The following is a 20859-nucleotide window of genomic DNA, read 5'->3' on the forward strand; positions in this document are numbered from 1 at the left end:
GATTTAAAATTTTATAAATATCATTTATATTCATAATTTTGATGAAAATTACACTATATTAAGTTTATATATTCTATTTGTGTGTTTTATACAATCTTAAACATAAAAATGTATTAATGTTATACATAATTAAAGATTAACATGTTTTATAACATAGTAAACCATCTAAAAATTCTGCCTCGCATAATTTCTGATTAATCCCCGATTTTCTCTTTAGACGCTAGGCCCAACCCAACCGCTCGACTAGCGCCTATCGCGTTACCAAACGTGGTTTTTTTTCTTCTGAAAAAGTTGAGAAAAGTATTGCTCCATTATTGCAATTTGACATCTCATGTCTTATCCTTAATTTCCATTACATGATTCTTTGTTTCCTCATTATATATGTGTGTGTTTCTCTATTTTTAAATTGGGTTTTCTAAATCATAACATTCCAATTTTTTTACATTTTTACGTTTTGAACCAAAAAAATCTATTTTTATTTATTCATAACATTCTTCAGATTTTAATGTTTTATGTTATCTAAAACAATTATGTTAAAGTTTCTGCACATAAAAACTAAAAATAAATTATCTACGAAATCTAGATTTTAGTGTCTTGTGATCGTCATTCAGCAAAATTTTGTTCGCCTAAATGTGTTCATTAATTTATTTTATTATTTTATCATGCGTTACGTTGTTGATTAGTCATTCCTGAATTTTGTTTATGCATGGATTTATTGTTGGGATATTATACAAGTTTTTAGATTTATCTTCTAACTACCACGATTTTAAAAATAAAAATACTATATAATTATGGCTTAAAACGTGTATAGATCATAACTATTTTATATTCAGAACTTTAAATAATTTAAAAGTGATTCTTTCAAAATATTAAACTGATAGTTTATATAACTTCTCTTTTTGGAACGGAGTGTATCTATAAAAATCAAAATTTACCAGTAAACGCTCAAAATTCAAATAAGTATCTAACTATGTAATGCATGCTTACATATTATTTATAGTTGATTATATCTTTATATATTGATAAATTTAAATACATGATAAACCCAATAAATATAAACTAATATGTTACTTTATTTTTATTTATATACATTTTATTTACATTCTTTAAATTAATCTTAATATAAAAAACAATTAAATTAACCAGTAAACCTACTCGATAAATTAATAATTTCTATAAATTAATAAATTTTGCCGGTTTCAACTTGACCGGTTCAAAATTTAACAAAAATCGATAAAATAATAAGATAATAAGATAATAATTTTTTAGAAAATTCTATATAAATATATGGTCCCATTAAAATTATAAATTAATAGTTTATATGTGTACATATTTTATATAAGTAACAACTTATTATTATATTGTTTACTTTACGTTCTCAATGAAATTATTTATTAGGGATGGGCAAAAAACCCAAACCGAACCGATCCAAACCAAACCAATTGAAGTTAAACCGATCCAAACCAAACCGTGCTCTTTACATAACCCAATTGGTTCATGTTTTACTCAACCCGAATGGTTTGGTTTGGTTTGGGTTCAAACCGAACCAAACCAAACCAAACCAATAATCCAATATATATATATATATATATATATATATATATATATTAACATATTGTAAATTTTAGTTAAAGTTTCGTTTTCCATTTTTTTCTTAACTTCCATATATTTTTTAAATAATCCAAATACGATTCAAATAATCCTAATACCTAGATACTGTACTGAAAACAAAACCTAAAAACTATAAGCATCTAAATCATAGCCATCTCGTTTCGTTCATCTTCTCCAATTTTCATTCTCTAAATTATGTAATAAAGTTATTATAGGATCAATAAAAACAAAAAGGTAGATGCAAATAGTCTTTTAGTTAATAGGTTTTGGAATGCTTACAAGTCTTTGTTACGCTAATTAGATTACAAATAGTCTGCTCTTTACTTATTATATATTTCTTCCTTTGACGTGGTTAAGAGTTTTGTCATCGAGCTTTAAATTTTTTTTTGTTTCATAGATTTTAAAAGAACCAAACTAAATCTAAACCAAACCGAACTAAACCGAACCAAACTAAACCCAAACCGAACCCAAACCAAAGCTACTTTGGTTTTAATTGGGCTGAGTTTTATAAAACCCAAATTAACCAAACCAAACCGAACTCAAACCGAATCTGAAACTAAACCGATATGCCCACCCCTATTATTTATATATTTTTTATAACCAAAAGGGTTAAATCCTAGTCTATTAAAGACACATACCTAACCTCTAAATGGGAGATGCAGTCCACGGATAGACCATTTCCCGAGTATTCAAATGGGCCGAAAAGCAGTAGCCCATATCCGTATAGGGTGACCAGGAAAATGTGACTTATATGACCAGAAAAATATGACTTAGTTTCGCATGGCTGGATCGAATCTACAATGTGGTGACATCCCAATATATCTTAAAATAAATATATCTTAAAATAAAAATCTAAATAAGGAAATTTTTGTAAATTAATATCTTTATGTATTAATAAAATTTCAAAATCTCAACATTATTAATCTACTGATATTCTACTTTATCTTTTTAAAAATAATTTTTGCTTACGTCATGAATCATTTATGCTTTTGTATATATGAAAGTGTTTAGGTTCAATTTTAATTATACGCTTAATCATAACTATGAGTTGGAAAGTGGGTGAATTGCACTTTATAATTAAGTAATACTTACACAACGAAGAGACTGATACTGGAAGAAAGGGACCAATGTTGTGTACTTGTATGTGGTAGATATACAAAGAGAGATAAGCTTCTTAATTTGGAGAACTAACGTAATCCATATATTATTTTAGTGAAAGGAAGAGATTAATCCACAAATCTAGGTTTGAAGATGAGTGATTAGTGATTAGTGATTACTCATTGCCCATTTACGTTTTAGTGTTTGAGCCTGCTTGGTTGATGTTTTAATTTAATTAATCAACGAGGAAACTTAAATCGCAAAGTCAATACTAACTATTCCAGCAGGTATCAACTGAAAGGGAATTTCGATTTAAACTAATACCGTCCTTGATGCAATATTTTCTTTTATAAAAACTTTATAGGTGGGCAATTAACCGATATGAACGAGAATAAACCAAACTGAAAACATTGATTAAGAAGATAAAATTATATATATATATATATATATATATATTATTTTTAGATAAAATTATATTTGTTTTAGGTTATTTTGATTATCGTTAAGATATAAAAACAAAAATGCTATAGAAAACTGAAATTAAGTCTCAGACAAACGAATACAAAGAAATAGGGATGGGCAAAAAACCCAAACCGAACCGATCCAAACCAAACCAACCAAAGTTAAACCGATCCAAACCAAACCGTGCTCTTTACATAACCCAATTGGTTCATGTTTTACTCAACCCGAATGGTTTGGTTTGGTTTGGGTTCAAACCGAACCAAACCAAATCAAACCAATAATCCAATATATATATATATATATATATATATATATATATATTAACATATTGTAAATTTTAGTTAAAGTTTCGTTTTCTATTTTTTTCTTAACTTCCATATATTTTTAAAATAATCCAAATACGATTCAAATAATCCTAATACCTAGATATTGTACTGAAAACAAAACCTAAAAACTATAAGCATCTAAATCATAGCCATCTCGTTTCGTTCATCTTCTCTAATTTTCATTCTCTAAATTATGTAATAAAGTTATTATAGGATCAATAAAAACAAAAAGGTAGATGCAAATAGTCTTTTAGTTAATAGGTTTTGGAATGCTTACAAGTCTTTGTTACGCTAATTAGATTACAAATAGTCTGCTCTTTGCTTAATATATATTTCTTCCTTTGACGTGGTTAAGAGTTTTGTCATCGAGCTTTAAATTTTTTTTTGTTTCATAGATTTTTAAAGAACCAAACTATAAATCTAAACCAAACCGAACTAAACCGAACCAAACTAAACCCAAACCGAACCCAAACCAAAGCTACTTTGGTTTTAATTGGGCTGAGTTTTATAAAACCCAAATTAACCAAACCAAACCGAACTCAAACCGAATTCGAAACTAAACCGATATGCCCACCCCTACAAAGAAAGATCTCTGGAAGTTCCAAATGAATGATGAGCTTCATTCCAAAAAAATTGAACAAGAACTAAAATCATATAAGAAATTTAGTTGTTAGTTAGACATACATATTATAAGCTTCCTAGTCATAGATGTTCAATTCGAATAAAACAAAAATAATATATTCAATCCAAAAGAAAATTGAATTGGAATCGACGCAGGTTTAATTTGTTCATAATAATTTTACCACTAAAATATAAAAATTATAACTAAATCCAACACAAATCCAAAATGAGAACTTCACTTCCGACAATTTTTTTTTAAGTGTTTGATTAATTAGACTTCCGATTAAATCCTTACGAAATTGATATACTGACTAATATATTTTACTTTGGTCACTAGCTAGTTGTTTTAAGCGGACAGAAAACAAATTTTAACTATATCGATCTCACCGAAATCCAGAGTCACTCATATATTTGTCTCACAAGATATACGTAGTCCTTTTCAAAAAAAAAGATATACGTAGTCCAGTTCTTTATTAATTAATCGATGGATAGTTAAATATCAAGTTAATTGTGTAGGCTCATCCTCCATGAAGCATGCACACTTGTAACATTTATTGTCCTGATGGGGAAGTAACATTCTTACTTACATGAATCACACCATAATTTTTTGATATTTCTTTAGATTTTAAAGGCCATAGACATATGTAGTCATCATGCTTAAATATCTGTCGAGACATGCATCATAAATAAATGAAATAAGGCAAAACGATTATTATACTAAAGGAAAAAGATACTTTATGTGCATTATTAATCCGTCATGATAATAAAAGCCTATCGTCATTTTTCATGGCATTTGATAAACAATTTTTGTTTTTGAATTCATGTGATTATCGACTGAAATTTAATTAGTCAATCCTAGGAATATATAAGAAGAAAATATCATTTTGTCATGTGACATCTATAATAGTTAATCATTTTACGAAATCATAGTAGATCTCCGTGAACTAGCTTCATAATCTTTATATGTATAATGATGATGTCTTTCATTTTATTTTTGTAAACGATTGGAAGATACTTCAAAATTCAAGTTTATATAAGCAACTTTTTTGTATCTTATGATAAAGCTAGCAAAAAATATCATAGAAAAACCGGTGGCCCTTGAAAGAAAGAAAAAAAGTGAAGCAATTGGACACGCCACGCCATTTCTGACTCAGGAATATTCACACTTTCTCACTAGTCCCATATTGTATGGTTTTCTTCTCTTATATGGTTATGGGACCAATCGGAATATTGGTTTTGTAAAATTGTAATTATATTAAGATAAACACACAATGTGCCTCATAATGGACTCGAGAGTAAGATATATACCGTAACTTAGAAATCCAAATCAAATTAATGAAGGTTTTTTCAGATTTAGTGAAACTGTACATGTGGTTAAGGTGGTGTTATTGGTTGTAGATATTAAATTCTAATCCATCAGATTTAAAATGTGTATTATTTTGAATGCTTCATTAATGATTTGTAAGTTTTGTTACATTCAAAACCAACGAATTTTAAAGTAGGCAAGATTTAAAAATTATTAATTTTGATTTATCAATTCAAATATATAAGATTTTAGAATAATTCGCTGTTGATTTGAATAAATATCAGTATATTTATAAATTATATATGATTTCTATCATAACAATTTATAGATATTATAAGAATGTTCAGATCCCAAACAATCGAATATTATCATTGACAAATTTCTTTTCAATGTAAACAAAAGAATGAAAAAACTGTAGAGAGAAAAGAAGAAACAATAGATCCGTGAGTCTTTTGGAATTAAAATGTAATCATGTAATTGTTGGCAATCAAAAGAGCATTGAAAAATATAGGCGATGAAAAATAACTATGAGATAATGAAAAATAATCAATAAATAACAAAGGAGATTATTGGAGATTGATTAAATATTAATTGGATATATGGCTTCACCATGAAAACATTCACGCCTGTTTTATTATAGGAAGAAGAAAATTATAATATCAAAGAAGGAAACACACGTAAAAGTTGAGTTGATAACTATGAGAATTGATATTTCAACTGAAAATCTTTGGGTAAAGTTAGGATTGTGATTGCTAAAATTTACTCACAAAATCATTCAACTGTTTTAAAACTCCTTTCACAATGAATTGATAATCCAATCCATACATGAATAACACTAAATTTTAATTGATCACTTTAAGTCTTACATTACATTGAATAACACTAATTTTAAACTCCACTAAAAAATAATATCTATATTATTATAAAGTAAGATTTTCTCTCTTATGGTCGCGCCACGTCATCAGCCACGTCAGCAAAGAAGCTCTCCGTCTGTAATCGTCGCATCTATGTCGGTTCACGTGTTTCGGTATCGATTCACTTCTTCGTGTACTCACAGGCGTAACAACTTGCATTGATTCAAAACCATCAACGATCATTCATTCAATGATTCTTACCCCTTTTTCAAGCGATGTATCTACAATTATAAAAAGGTAAGCCCTTATCCTTGAGAATCATCCTCACCAATTCCAATAGCAATAGAAATTTATTTATCATTATAATAGATTACTCTGTTCTACTTTTTGATATGAAGGAGGCCAGTGGTCGTTTTTTTTCCACCGTGGAGGTGAGGCTGTTCAGATTCTGGAAGCCACGTCATCACTTCTGTAAACCTTAATTTGTTTAGTTTGTTCTTTCAAGCCGACTGCTCGGTCTCGGCTCCTCCCTCCTCAGGGATCGAACCTTCCTTATGCTTCACTCCAAGCCATTTGATCAAGGAAGCTTAATGTTTTTGGCTGGAGATGTCGGAGGAAAAGGCCATCGGAAGAATCTTCTCAGTGTGTAAGTTCTCGCCGGATAGGGAGAAACACCAAGAGGAAGCGGACTCGATTAGCCATGTCTCGATTGTTTACCGGTTAGGACCCATTTCTGGGTTGCTTTGTTTCCGTCTCTCAAGGACAGAGACTCTTCATGTTCCTTAACCAGGTTTAACCCATACCCGTAAGTTGTCGATCGAATTGGGTTTGGAGTCAGTTTAGTTAACTGAAATCAAGTCAGATGATACTGTAGTTAACTGGTTATGTAAGAGATGCAGAAACCTAGTGAAATTGGGTTTGGAGTCAGTTTAGTTAACTGAAATCAAGTCAGATGATACTATAGTTAACTGGTTATGTAAGAGATGCAGAAAGCTAATGAAATTGAGTCTGGAATCATGTGGAGCCATTGGAGAAACATAGTTCTTCTGTTTGTGCCTGTAAAATCTTGAAGAGATTGAGCTTTGGACATGTAGAAGTATTGTGACACCCGTCACTTTCGAGAAATAATAATAAATAAAAGCAGAAATAAAATAATAATACAACTCAAATAATAATAATAATCTCCATCATAATATAAAAGTCAATACGATAGCATAAGGTCAAAAGGTCCGATAACGATAACATCCGAAATATAAAGTACGACATAAACCGAAAGTCTGAAATGAGAAATAAACATAAACGATAGATAGAAGCCCAAAGGCCCAAAAGCGATAAAACGATAAGAGTGATAGAAGTCCAAAGCCCGATAGTGGTAAAAGCCCAAAAGCCCAAATAGCACCAAGAAGCCCAAGTCCGATAAGATCACTCCTGCTCATCGATCTCACCTAAAAGGGGGAAAGAGTGAGGGGTGAGCGACAGGGGAGTCGCCCAATGAGGTATGGGATGCTATCCCGAAGTCCGGGAACACGAACATAACATTTCAAATAATTATAATTTAAATCTAATACATGTCAAACACGGTACGTAAAGTACCCAAGCAACAAACAATGGTCCTAGCGAGGTGCGCACTCGCTGCCCACTAACAGGCCAAATCAAACACACCGACCTAAGTGTTCGGTAACACCGCCCTCAGACGATTTATCGACCTCTCCAGAATACGGTCCAGCCGGTCGACTGAACTGGCCGTACCCTCTCAAACAATCTGACATACAATAACACCTTCCTGTAGCCGCCTCAAACATATCCCTAACTAAGAATTATATCAAGTGAATCAATCAATGTTGAACCATCTACCACCCTAGTTCTGGTTTAAGCAAAGAACCTAATAACTAAACAAGTAATGACAGACTCGATTCAAGCAGACGGAACATATTAGAAATAAATTATATTTATTCGGGATCCTAAGCCGTGAACGAGAAGTTCGGAATAGACACTCACCTTAGCAATGAAGAGAAGTGGTATCTATGAACTCCAGCTATTCAAAAGGACTCCAAATCTGAAATCGGATCAAAATTTCGAGTCAGAACGCTTTTCGAACGGTCAAAAACGGAGCTGGTCACGGTTTGCGGAAAAGTCAACTCGCTGGTCAAAGGTCAACCCGGTCAACCCTGGACCAGAAATCGATTTGATTAAACCGACCGGTTTACCCTAACCAAACCGAAATTAATTTAAACCGGTCAAACAAGTCAACCCACCGGTTTACCGAGTCAGCCGAGTTGACTCGCTGAGTTGACTCAGCCGAGTTGACCGAGTCACCGGCGAGTCACCGGTGTCGGTCACCGGAGGCCAAGGCGGAGCTGCGGCGGCTTACCGGAAAGTTGCCCGGCGGCGACGGCGGAACTACGGCGGAGGACGGCGGCGGAGACGATTTCCGACAGCGGCGCGTGGCCGTCAAGCGCTCGGACGACGAAACTTGCGGAGGCGCGTGCGGGCTCATCTGGGCTCCGATTGCGGCGCAGTCGGCGGCTACGGCTTCGTCTCGTCGAGAGGAACATGATGATGGCCTTGGATGCACGATATTCGCAGCGTTTAAGAAGTTATGGCCGATTTACTGAACGGATGAAAACAAAGCTTAAGAGGCAGCGGTTTCTGGCGATTCTCAGCTGTGGCGAACGGTGGTGACAAGCTTGGTGAAGTCTCAATGTACGGTGGTTCTAGGGCGAGCTCAGGTGGCTCCAATCTCTCTCTCTCTCTCTCTCTCTCTCTCTCTCTCTCTATCTCTCTCTCTCTCTCACTTTAAAAAAAAACAAATGTGGCCTTTGGGGAGTATTAAGGTCGTTACAATTCTCCCCCACTTACAAGGAATTCGTCCCGAATTCAAGTCATAAGCTGATATGCCCAATGTCGTCATAACAAAACCTCGAATACTAATCCTCGCTGGGCCTTTCAGGTCTCCTCCTGAGTCTTCTCTTTCTCCCAACGAACTCGGACAAACACGGTCGACATTTCCCGAATTATTTTCACTTGATGATCCAAAATCTCCAATAGATGATAAGGTCCATAAAATCTTTCTGAAGTCACTTGACGTCTACTACAAAATAAATTATGGCGCCTTCTCAACTTTCGCAATGCTGTCATACGAACCAAGTCATGGAAGGCTGATATACTACTGATAAAATAACTGCAATCAACTGTTTCAATTTGCTCCACCGAAGGATACAGTCCAATGTACCTCGGTTTAAGTTGCTTCAACTTATTGGTCTTAATTCCTCTCTGAAATGTCATTATTTTCAGGTATACTAAATCGCCCATATGTAACTCCAAATCCTCACGGCGTTTAGCTGCATAAATCCTCTGACATCATGGGCTTCCCAAAGCCAATCCTTGAGTATGTCCATTTGCTCTACCGTCTCTTGAACCATTCATACTCCTAACTCATGTTGCTCCCCCACTTTGGTATAACAAAGTGGTATACGATAAGGTCTACCATAAATAACCCCTTATAGCAATATCTCATTACTCAATGATTGTTGTCGATGTAGGCAACTTTGTTAGATGTATATGCTTTTCGAACTTCTATCCCACCGGAAGATGCAATTCCTTAACATATCCTTTAAGTTCTGAGTAGTCCTCTTTGACTGAGAATCTGTCAACGGGTGATAAGCTGTACTCATATGACCTTTGTCCCAAGCGCCTTCCGAAAGGCTCTCTGAAATGTGGACGTGAACTTCGATTCCCAATCCGATACAATGTTGACATCCATGAAACCTCCCAAACTCAATAATGTAGGTCTGTTCTAACAGATTAGCTCTGACTGTCTTCTTAATTACTTAGAAAATAGACTGACTTGGTAAGTCTATCCATGACTACCCATGTGGCATCCTTTCCACATATGGTGATTTAAAATCCAATAACAATGTCCAAAATCACCATGCCTCATTTCCACTCCGGCAAAAGCAAGCTCAAAAATAATATGATAGATAACTGCTCCTCTGTAATAGCCATATGACATGTCTGACACCGCGACGCAATGTAGTTACACTCTCTTCATACTACACCAATTATAGTTAACTCTTCATATCTTTGTACCCTTTGGTGTTCCCGATAGGTAGAGAAACACGAGTGATGTGTTTGCCGTAAGATCTCTTTTCTTAACAGCTTATCGTCCAACACACAAACTCGGTTTCAGTACAAGTACATTCTGCTCAAAGCTGTATGATATCCAATACTCTCAATCTCGATCTGCTCAACTAAATCCATAATGCTAACTTGTGCTTGTGTATCCTCCATAGCAAAACTGCCTGCTCCAAAGTCCCAAGGACATCTATCTTTCCATTGACAGTAATGACACCCAATCTGAGACTAGCAAATCTTCTAGTAAACTCATGAACCTCCCTGGTTCCTGAGATACAGCTCATACGCCTACCCAAGGCATTTATCACCTGGTTGTCCTTACCAGATGGTATGCGATATCCAAACTATAGCCTGCTGCAAACTCAATCCAACTGCACTGTCCAAGTACAAGTTTTTAATGAATGAAGATGAATTTCATATTCTAATGATCCGAGAGAATCTGAACTTCGTTCCCGTACAATTATGATTTACAAAACTATAACGTAAATACCACTGCAGCCACTCCGAATCATGAATAGGGTAGTGGGTCATGAGGTCTCAACTGATGCGATGCATATGCAATGAACTGATCCTTATGCATCAATACACAATCCACAAACGCTCAACATGCTCCCTCTATTACAAAAATAAATCAAAGGGGTCGTGAATGAGTACAATCGTGCACTTGTCCAAGTGTTCGCGAAAGACATCATTCATAAGCTTCTCAAATGCTATCGGTGCATTCGTCGATCCAAAATGATATCACCAAAACTCATAATATCCATAACGTATACGGAAACCTACATTCCGATCCAAAAAAGTATTGTTGGTGTGGTTGTGCTGAAAGTTTCAGAGATTTGTGAATCTCTCAAGTCTCTCTTGATATTTGATGGTGGTAACAAATAAGGTTTCATGAACTAATTCTAGATTACTTATACTTTAAATATTTTTCTACTCTAATTCTAGATTTGTGAATATTCAAGTCTCTCTTAAATATTTATCTACTCTTAATCTTGCAAGCTGTTACTTTGTGACAGGTCACAAAGTGAAGGTCATATCCGAGTATCTGGTTATCACTCGGGAAGATAGCTTCTTCTCTGAAACCAACGATTATCACCATTATTTGTTTGCAGGAATGGTTTCCAGATGCTGATAAGATCAAAGATTCAACTAGCCAAAGCAAGCAGCTAAAGAAACTAAAAGTGTGGATTGGTGTTGTTTTCTCGCCTTTTTCGTTTTAAGTTTATTTTGTGAAGAAGAGTATTTGTTGCTTGGATATCTTATTGGATTTTTATGTGACTAATTTTGCAAGTCTCATGAGCATCTTTGCGATTTGTTTTTTGATGGAATGTACCATTTCATAATTGTAATGCTGACTTCTTTTTTAATATATGGATGAGATGAGATGTAGTCATTTTTCATTTTACAATCACTACAAGAAAACAGCGATATTCTGACGGACATTCCGACGGAAAATGAAATCCTCGAAATATACCGAGGAATTTCCGAGGAAAACTGTGTTCCTCGGAAAAAACTGATGAATTCCGAGGAAATATTATAGCCGTTGGAGAGCCGTTGGGGGATTTTACAAAATTCCGAGGAAATTCCGACGAACTAGTTTTATCCGTCGGAATTCCGTCGGAATTTCCTCGGTATGTCGGCAGGATTTAAACTATAAATACAAGCACTCCTCTTCCTCTTCATTCACTTCATATCTTCATCCTCCCTCTTACTCTATTTACACACGAATTTGATTCATAAAAAATATGTCTTCTTCAAATTATTTTCGTTCTTGGATCGATCGACCTCATTTGGATCCGAACACGAGATTGCTTACGGAAGAATACCAACGAGGTATAACTGAATTCATGGGGTTAGTTCACCGACAACCGGAAGCAAAAACAGGTATGTTAAGATGTCCTTGCTCTAATTGTAAAAATAGAAAGGTTATTAAAGAGTGGGATGTTTGGACTCATCTATATTTGAGTGGGTTTACACGAAGTTACAAAATTTGGTATCATCATGGGGAAACTGATTATGAACATGGTAGTACTAGTGAACCTCAGCCAGCGGTTAGATTAGAAGAACCAATTAGAACGGATGTAGATTATGGTGTAGGTACTGAGCAGATGGTAAATGATCATTTTAGAGGGGAAGATTTACCCAATGCAGAAGCTAGGAGATTTTATGATATGTTGGATGCTGGAAAGCAACCATTGTACGAAGGTTGCAGAGATGGTCATTCAGCTTTATCATCTGCTACAAGATTGATGGGCATTAAAACAGATTATAATTTGGCTGAAGACTGTGTGGATGCGATTGCTGATTTTGTAAAAGGTATTCTACCCGAGGATAATGTAGCTCCTGGTTCATACTACGAGGTTCAGAAACTCGTAGCTGGTCTTGGTTTATCGTATCAGGTAATAGATGTATGCAGCGACAACTGCATGATTTATTGGAGGGCGGATGAACAGCGGGTTACATGCAAATTTTGTGGAAAGCCTCGTTATAAAGATACGAGTGGAAGAGTTCCAGTGCCATATAAAAGGATGTGGTATTTACCTTTGACGGAAAGGTTGCAGAGGTTGTATCTGTCTGAACGCACAGCGCAACCAATGAGATGGCATGCGGAGCACTCAACAGATGGTGAGATCAGACATCCTTCAGATGCAAAAGCGTGGAAGCATTTCCAATCAAAGTATCCCGACTTTGCGTATGAGAGAAGAAATGTCTACCTTGGATTATGTACTGATGGTTTCAGTCCGTTTGGCAAGAGTGGAAGACAGTATTCTCTATGGCCCGTCATTCTTACACCATACAACCTCCCCCCAAACTTGTGCTTGCGACGAGAGTTTTTGTTTCTCTCGATTCTCGTTCCCGGACCAGAGCATCCTAAGAGATCACTTGATGTGTTTCTTCAGCCACTAATATATGAGTTGCAACAACTATGGGCTCAAGGTGCTGAAACATACGATGTTTCGTGTAAAGAAAACTTTCAAATGCGGGCAGTACTAATGTGGACAATAAGTGATTTTCCAGCATATGGTATGTTGTCTGGATGGACAACGCATGGAAGGCTATCATGTCCATATTGTCAAGATAACACTGATGCTTTCCAACTAAAGCACGGAAGGAAAACGTGTTGGTTTGACTGTCACAGGAGATTCCTACCACCTGATCATCCATATCGTAGGAGTAGGAATTTGTTTACGAAGAACAAGAGGGTGTTTGACAGTCCACCTCCGGAAATTTGTGGGAAAGATTTGAAGATACAACTAAGAGATTTTGGTGCAGAAAGGACGCCAGAAGTCGGTGGACATGAGCGTTTTCCGGTAGATGCTGTTGGAGAACTACATAACTGGCACAAAAAAAGTATTTTCTGGGATCTGCCATACTGGGAGGATCATCTGCTAAGGCATAATTTAGATGTCATGCATATTGAGAAGAACTTTTTTGACAATCTCATGAACACGATCCTTAATGTTCAAGGTAAAACAAAGGATAATTTGAAGTCAAGACTGGATTTAGTCGATATATGTGCTCGTTCAGAACTTCATGTTGATGAGAATGGTAGGGCTCCTTTTCCCATATACCGACTTGATGCAGCGGGAAAAGATGCGTTCTTTGATTGGATTTCAAACGATGTGGAATTTCCAGACGGTTACGCATCAAATTTGCGTAACTGTATCGACAGAAAGGAAGGAAAGTTTACTGGCTTGAAAAGCCACGATTGCCATGTAATGATGCAGCGCCTCCTTCCGTTCGCCTTCAAGGAACTATTACCACGAAATGTTCATGAAGCAATTGCAGGGATAAGTGGTTTCTTCCGCGATTTATGCACGAGATCAGTGACTCTTGAAGGTATTGAAAATTTGAAGACTAACATAGCCGTGATTCAGTGCAACCTTGAGAAGATATTTCCTCCCTCATTTTTTGATGTTATGGAGCATCTTGTTATTCACCTGGCAAGAGAATTGGAACTTGGTGGTCCTGTGCAGTATAGATGGATGTATCTGTATGAGCGGTATATGTTCCATTTGAAGAAGATGGTGAAAAATTTAAGTAGGGTGGAAGGTTCTATAGTCGCACAGATGATCAATGAAGAAACTTCAAACTTTGCCGAGTACTACTTTCCAGCAGAAGTTCAGACCAAAAACAGAAGACCTGCTCGGCATGATGATAGAGGCGAACGGGCAACATATCATGTTACGGTTCCAGACATTTTCACAGACGTTGGACGACTTAGCGGAAAACCAAAGGACCGTCGACTTACTGAGCAGGAGCGCAGTCATTTGCAAACATATTTGCTCACCAACTGCGAAGACGTTCTTCAATATGAGAGGTAAATAAATGAGCTTACAAATTTTTATTTTAACAAGTTGAAATTTAAATCTTAATTAATTACATTATTGTCATCATATACAGGATTTTCATGGCAGAAAAGCGGTTCGAGTATAGATACGCCACAGAGGACGAACTAGAAGAAATGAAGCAGAGAGAATTTACTGGATGGATGTTTACTTATGTGAGTGCTTTAAACAAATTAAAATATATTTTATCACATATTTATACTAATTCACATTTATTGATATAATATATATATATGTGCTATTAATAGGTGTCTGCTGGTTTGGCCAGAGGTGAAACATTTGACGATTGGATACGTGAGATGGTCGTTGGACCAAACTTTGTTGTGAAGTCATATCCGAGATTTTGTACTCGAGGATATGCATTCACAACTCAGAAGAGGAGACGTTCGAGTACGACTTATGATGCTGGCGTTTGTTCTGCATCAGGAGATGATGTATACTACGGACACATACATGAGATTTTGGAAATCAAGTATTTGGGCATGGTTGGATTGCGCTGTACTGTTTTCTATTGTGATTGGCACGACAACACCCCAGATCGAGGTGTGAGAACAGATGCATTTGGTGTTACATCAGTAAATTCGAGGCGAAAGCTGCAATATTATGATCCTTTCATTCTTGCTTCCCAGGCCGATCAGGTAATTAAATGTTAATTATTCAGAATGATTCATCATCATGTGTATTAATTTATAATTTTTCTAAATGTTACAGGTTTGTTATATCAAGTACCCCCGGGTAAGGAACAGAGATGATCCATGGGTTACTGTTACAAGACTCAACCCGAGAGGCCGAGTTCAGGGAAGTTCTGAGCTGGAAGACCCACTACAACCAAGCACATCCGGCAACTGTAGTGCAGCAGAAGATTTAGCTGGAGTTGGCCTTGTAGTCGATTTAACCGACTTTGGAGAGGAAGCCGTCGTTCACGTAGAGGATGAACCAGTGATTGGAGAGTTTCACCAAGATCCAGATTCAGATTCATCTGGTGATGATGACTCGGAAACAGACTACCATTGAACCTATTTTTTTTTTTTTTTAAGAAATACCGAGGAAATTCCGAGGAACACTTGATATAACCTCTTTCCTCGGATAATAGTTATTTGGTTTATCTAGCAAGGCAAAGCTGAATACGAATTAAAAGCTACACAAAACACAACCAAATAAAACAAAGAAACCATGTAAAAGAAATACGAACTCATAATTAAGAAACCTAAAAAAAACTCAGTTCAAAATTAACAGAAAATAAGACCATAAAACGTTAGAATAGAAAAGAAAATAAAATAGCCGGTGATAGCTCCTACTCCTCGTCTCCTGCTCCAGATGTTCCTGCATCGTTGGGTCTCTTGGACCTCTTTCTTACCCTGTGTGTACCACTCGAACCCGAACCAGAGCTGGATGGAGAGTTGTCCCGATGAACTACATCATCCTTTTGGCAACGACACGGCCTGATACGTGAAATGGCAGCCCAGATCTTGTGTAGCATGTCGTTGTTTGTCTTTATGCTCTGATCTCTCCAATGTTGTTGCTGGCGCGAAGTGGCGTTCGGTGGAAGCTCTTGCAGCTTGTACTGGCTGGAGTCTGATGGGAGTAGCTGATGGGGTTGTGAATCATCTGGAATGGCTTGTGCAGCCTCATCTTGTCCTTCTTCATCAACCACGCCCTTGCCTTTGGTCTGATATTTTGGCGTGAAGAAGGATGGCTTGTCTACTAGTGCGGTAGCAGGGGGTAGGAACTCAACTGCAGCCTCTGAAAGTAGAGCAGTCAGGCCGATCTGAGGCAGGTGGCAGTAGAGTGTTTTCTTCGCTCGGTCCTGGAATACGTAGACGTAAGGACCATCCCGATGGATCCTCGAGTGGGGACCAGCTATGAACTCCTTACTTACTAGAGAAATGACATCCAGGTAGTTCCAAGCAATGTTGTTCGATCTGTCCAGTGCTACCTGCTGGTTCTCGCAGTCTACACCCACATGTCTAAGGATCCGAGTAATCACTGCACCAAATCCACATGCATTGCTCTTGGATTTGGTTACTTTCCCCTTGTATCCTGCTAAGTTTGCGGCCAGCACCGCTCCCATGTTGAAGGCAGTAGCAGGTGGGAATGTAGAGTTTCCAAATGCCGGTAGCAAATGCCTCACACCTTGGTACAGGAGGCACAACTCCCATTGCGTGACTGATGCGGCTGTGGTTGTCCCGTATAGCAATGAGCCAATGAGGCGTGTCGCATATCTCAGTACTGGGCTCCGGATAAGTGACTCCTTTGCCTGAGAAGATCTATAAACCCCTGTGCCAATCGTTTCCCAGAAGTTCAACAGCTCTGAAGTCCAATAAAGACCAGATGTCCTCTCCCCCGCACTCAATCCAAATAGTCCGCAGAGGTCTGTGAAAGATACCTCATAGTATACTTTCTGCACTACGAATGCCAAAAAACCTTCCTGATGGCTATCATCGGGACGGGTGACGTATGCGGATGCTATGAACTGGCGTACCAACTCCGGATAAGTGGGTTCCTTGAGGTTGCATAGTTGGCCTAGACCCATGTTCTGGAACAGTCCTTCAATGTCTGCTTTGATTCCCAATATTGTCATCGTCTCAGGACATGCTAGTTGTGTAGCCGGAACGGCTACCTTCTTCATGTTGTTGTAGTGGGTGGTATCAGACTTATCCCACTTCTTTGGCCTTTGCTTCTCCAGCTGTGACGAACCCTCTTCTTGTGTGTTTTTCTTTGCTGATATTTTCGTGCGCTTCATTCTCTACAAAATAGAATCATTGCTCTCAACATGGTTATAATCAATTAAGAACTCAAAGCAACATGAAAATGAAAAGCGAAATCGAGTTGTGATAAAAAAAAACGAAATTGAAAAAAATTCTCTATCCCTAAATCATCTCAAATCATGTTCCAAACTCGTTGATCACAGACAATTGTGTTCTATTCCATGTTTAAACATCTGTTTCATGCATATTTTATCAAGGAATCAACACGGAAATAAGAAATTCACAAACCCAAAAAATTGCTCAAGAACACGATTTCAGAATGTGGAGATTCGCGGAGTATACCTGTTTTAGGGTGAAGACGAGTGTAGGAATCAGGTAGAGCTCGAAAAATCAAGTGGAATAGAGCCCAAAATTGTTCAAATCGGATGATTATAGAGAGAGAAAGGGGGGGCGAATTATAGGGGAAATCGGAGGGGATGAGAGTTCTAAGGTTTAGATCCAAAAAAGGTCGGGTTTTGCCTTATAATTCTGTTTTCCGAACACGCATCGATCGATGCGTTTTTGTTCTATAACGCATCGATCGATCACATTCTTACGGCCCGGGCCATCTTGGTAATCGATCGATGCGTTTTTGTTCTATAACGCATCGATCGATGCGTTTTTAAAAAAACATACAAGATTTTCCGAGGAAATTCCGAGGAACAATTCAGATTGTCGATCGATCGATGGGATACTCTCATCGATCGATCACAATCTTACGGCCCGGTCCATCCTAGTAATCGATCGATTTGTTTTTGTTCAAAAACGCATCGATCGATGCGTTTTTAAAAAAACATACAAGATTTTCCGAGGAAATTCCGAGGAACAATTCAGATTGTCGATAGATCGATGGGATACTCTCATCGATCGATCACAATCTTACGGCCCGGTCCATCCTAGTAATCGATCGATTTGTTTTTGTTCAAAAACGCATCGATCGATGCGTTTTTAAAAAAATATACAAGATTTTCCGAGGAAATTCCGAGGAACAATTCAGATTGTCGATAGATCGATGGGATACTCTCATCGATCAATCACAATCTTACGGCCCGGGCCATCTTAGTAATCGATCGATTTGTTTTTCTTCAAAAACGCATCGATCGATGCGTTTTTTTTAAAAAAAAATACGTTTTGAAACCCCCAAACACTAGTTCGTCGGAATTTCCTCGGAATATTCCGAGGAAATTCCGAGGAAGAAGAGGGTTTCCTCGGAGTTCCCTCGGAATAATCCGAGGAAATTCCGAGGAACTAGGGTTTTTAAACCGAAAACAACGTTTTGCCGTTTGAATAACACCTATATAACCCTTATTAAGTGTCTAACGTTCATTATGAAGTCAAAAATTTGTTCCTTACCGTATAATTAACACTTTTCCGATTGTATGAACGAAATCTCGCAACATAAGAGAAACACTTATACCTTTTAATGAACGGTAAAGGGAATACTTTCAATTAGTTTTGAAATTTGTTATTTCATGGTTTATGCTCATGTATACAAAGAATCCTCAATGGTATGCATTACAATTGTATAAGAAATGAAATACGGCAAAAAAAATTGATGTTTTGAAACCCCAAACACTAGTTCCTCGGTATTTCCTCGGAATATTCCGAGGAAATTCCGACGGATATTTTACTATCCATCGGAATTTCCTCGGAATATTTTCATTTTACCGGGCAAATATTTCGCGAAAATTGAAATTAGAATTCCGACGGAATTCCGACGGATAATGTCCGTCGGACCCTAGGTTTTATAACCACGAGCCCCTTCTTCTTCCCCATTTCTCTCTTCTTCCTCTGCGCGACTCCTCTCTTTCTCTCCGGCGATTTCCCCCTGAAATCCGACGATATCTCCGGCGATCTCCCTCTTCTCTTACACAAATCATGTAAGGACCCTATCCCACTCTCTTAGGTTCTATTTGTTAGGTTTTTGTGTAGTTTTGATAGATTTTTGTTAGGGTGATTGGTTAGGATTGTGATTTGGTTGTATAATAGGTTTAGAATTGTGATTTGGTTGAATAATTTGTTTTGTTGAATTGATTTAGAATTTTTTTATAATTTTTTTATTTTTTGTATTTATAAAATCGATTTTTGTATATAAAATCGATTTTTGTATTTTACAAAACGATTTTTCTATATAAATTCGATTTTTTTGGATTTTACAAAAAAAATTTCTATATAAATTTGATTTTTTGGATTTTACAAAACATTTTAAATATCTATAAAACTTTTTTTGTGATTAAATACTATTATTTGGGATTTAAAAATATTTTTCATATATATATATTATTAAAACTATTTTTTTGTAATTATTAAACAATTTTTATTTATTAAAACTATTTTTTGTTTATTAGAACTATTTTTATATATTTATTAAAAAACTTTAATATATATAAATCTTTTTCTGTGATTAAATTATTTGGGATTTTTTTTTATAAAAAAAATTAATTTATATATTTCTGTATTTATTAAATATATTTTTTTAATTTACAGGTCTCATGATGATCAGACCCGGCCTCGACAGCGTCGTGGTCGTGGTGGTACGGGGAGCCAGTCTCGGGATTCCAGCCATTTTCAGGATTCCCCTTCGCCCCACAGCTCCAACCATACATCTCCCTCTGCTGCACCCGCTCATGCTCCTCTCGCTCCCGCTGCTGCATCCGCTCCTGTTCCTCCGGGTCCTCCGGGAGTGATGAGGGTTGCGGAGTTGGTTCAACAGCCCGGTCGTGACCATCTTCCGTATCTCACTCCGTATCCACATGGACGGGGTCAAACATGGTAATTAAACATTTTTTTTTCTTTAAATTTGGATTCATTATTAACCGTTTGTTCTTTTAATAAGGTTCAACCGATCCGGGAACGGGATCAGCGCATGGATCAACCGTATGATGTACTCGGCCCTCGACAGTGGACATCCGACTTTCACTCACTTCCCAACCGACAAGCAGGTTCTGTGGTTTCGTCAGTTTGCGGTAAGTATTCTAATTTTTTACTTATATTTTTAATCTTTAATATAAATTTTCTACTAATTGTGTTTTTTTTTCAGCAAGAGTTCAACTGGAATTCCGATGAGACGCTCTTTATCTATCACCACTTCGTCCATAAAGTAATGGACAACTATGGGAAGCAGATCCACGAGTGGAAGAAGAAGTGGGAAATCAATAAGGTTCGATTTAATTTATTAAACAATTTTTTAATTTATTAAACTTTTTCTTTTTTTTTTAATTAAAAGGTCCCAAAGTCGATGAACGACACGGTCTGGAAGGAGTTGTGTGCGCATTGGGATAAGGAGGAGACGAAAGAAACTTCTTCCACCAACTCCACCAACCGCAGGAGCGACCGTAAAGGGAAGGGCAT

General features: G+C 36.7%; 1 long non-coding RNA gene across 1 annotated transcript; it reads right to left on the reverse strand.

Annotated features, from left to right (window-relative positions):
* Nucleotides 1-7447: 7447 nt before the first annotated feature.
* On the reverse strand, nt 7448-10646 carry LOC125592882. The gene is made up of 3 exons (XR_007328602.1): nt 8650-10646; nt 8277-8334; nt 7448-7723 (listed from the first exon to the last, which is right to left on the reverse strand). It is a non-coding gene; the product is annotated as an uncharacterized LOC125592882 (long non-coding RNA).
* Between the last annotated feature and the right edge of the window lie 10213 nt (nt 10647-20859).

This window comes from Brassica napus, chromosome C9 (assembly GCF_020379485.1).
Source record: "Brassica napus cultivar Da-Ae chromosome C9, Da-Ae, whole genome shotgun sequence".
In the NCBI taxonomy this organism is placed as follows: Eukaryota; Viridiplantae; Streptophyta; class Magnoliopsida; order Brassicales; family Brassicaceae; genus Brassica; species Brassica napus.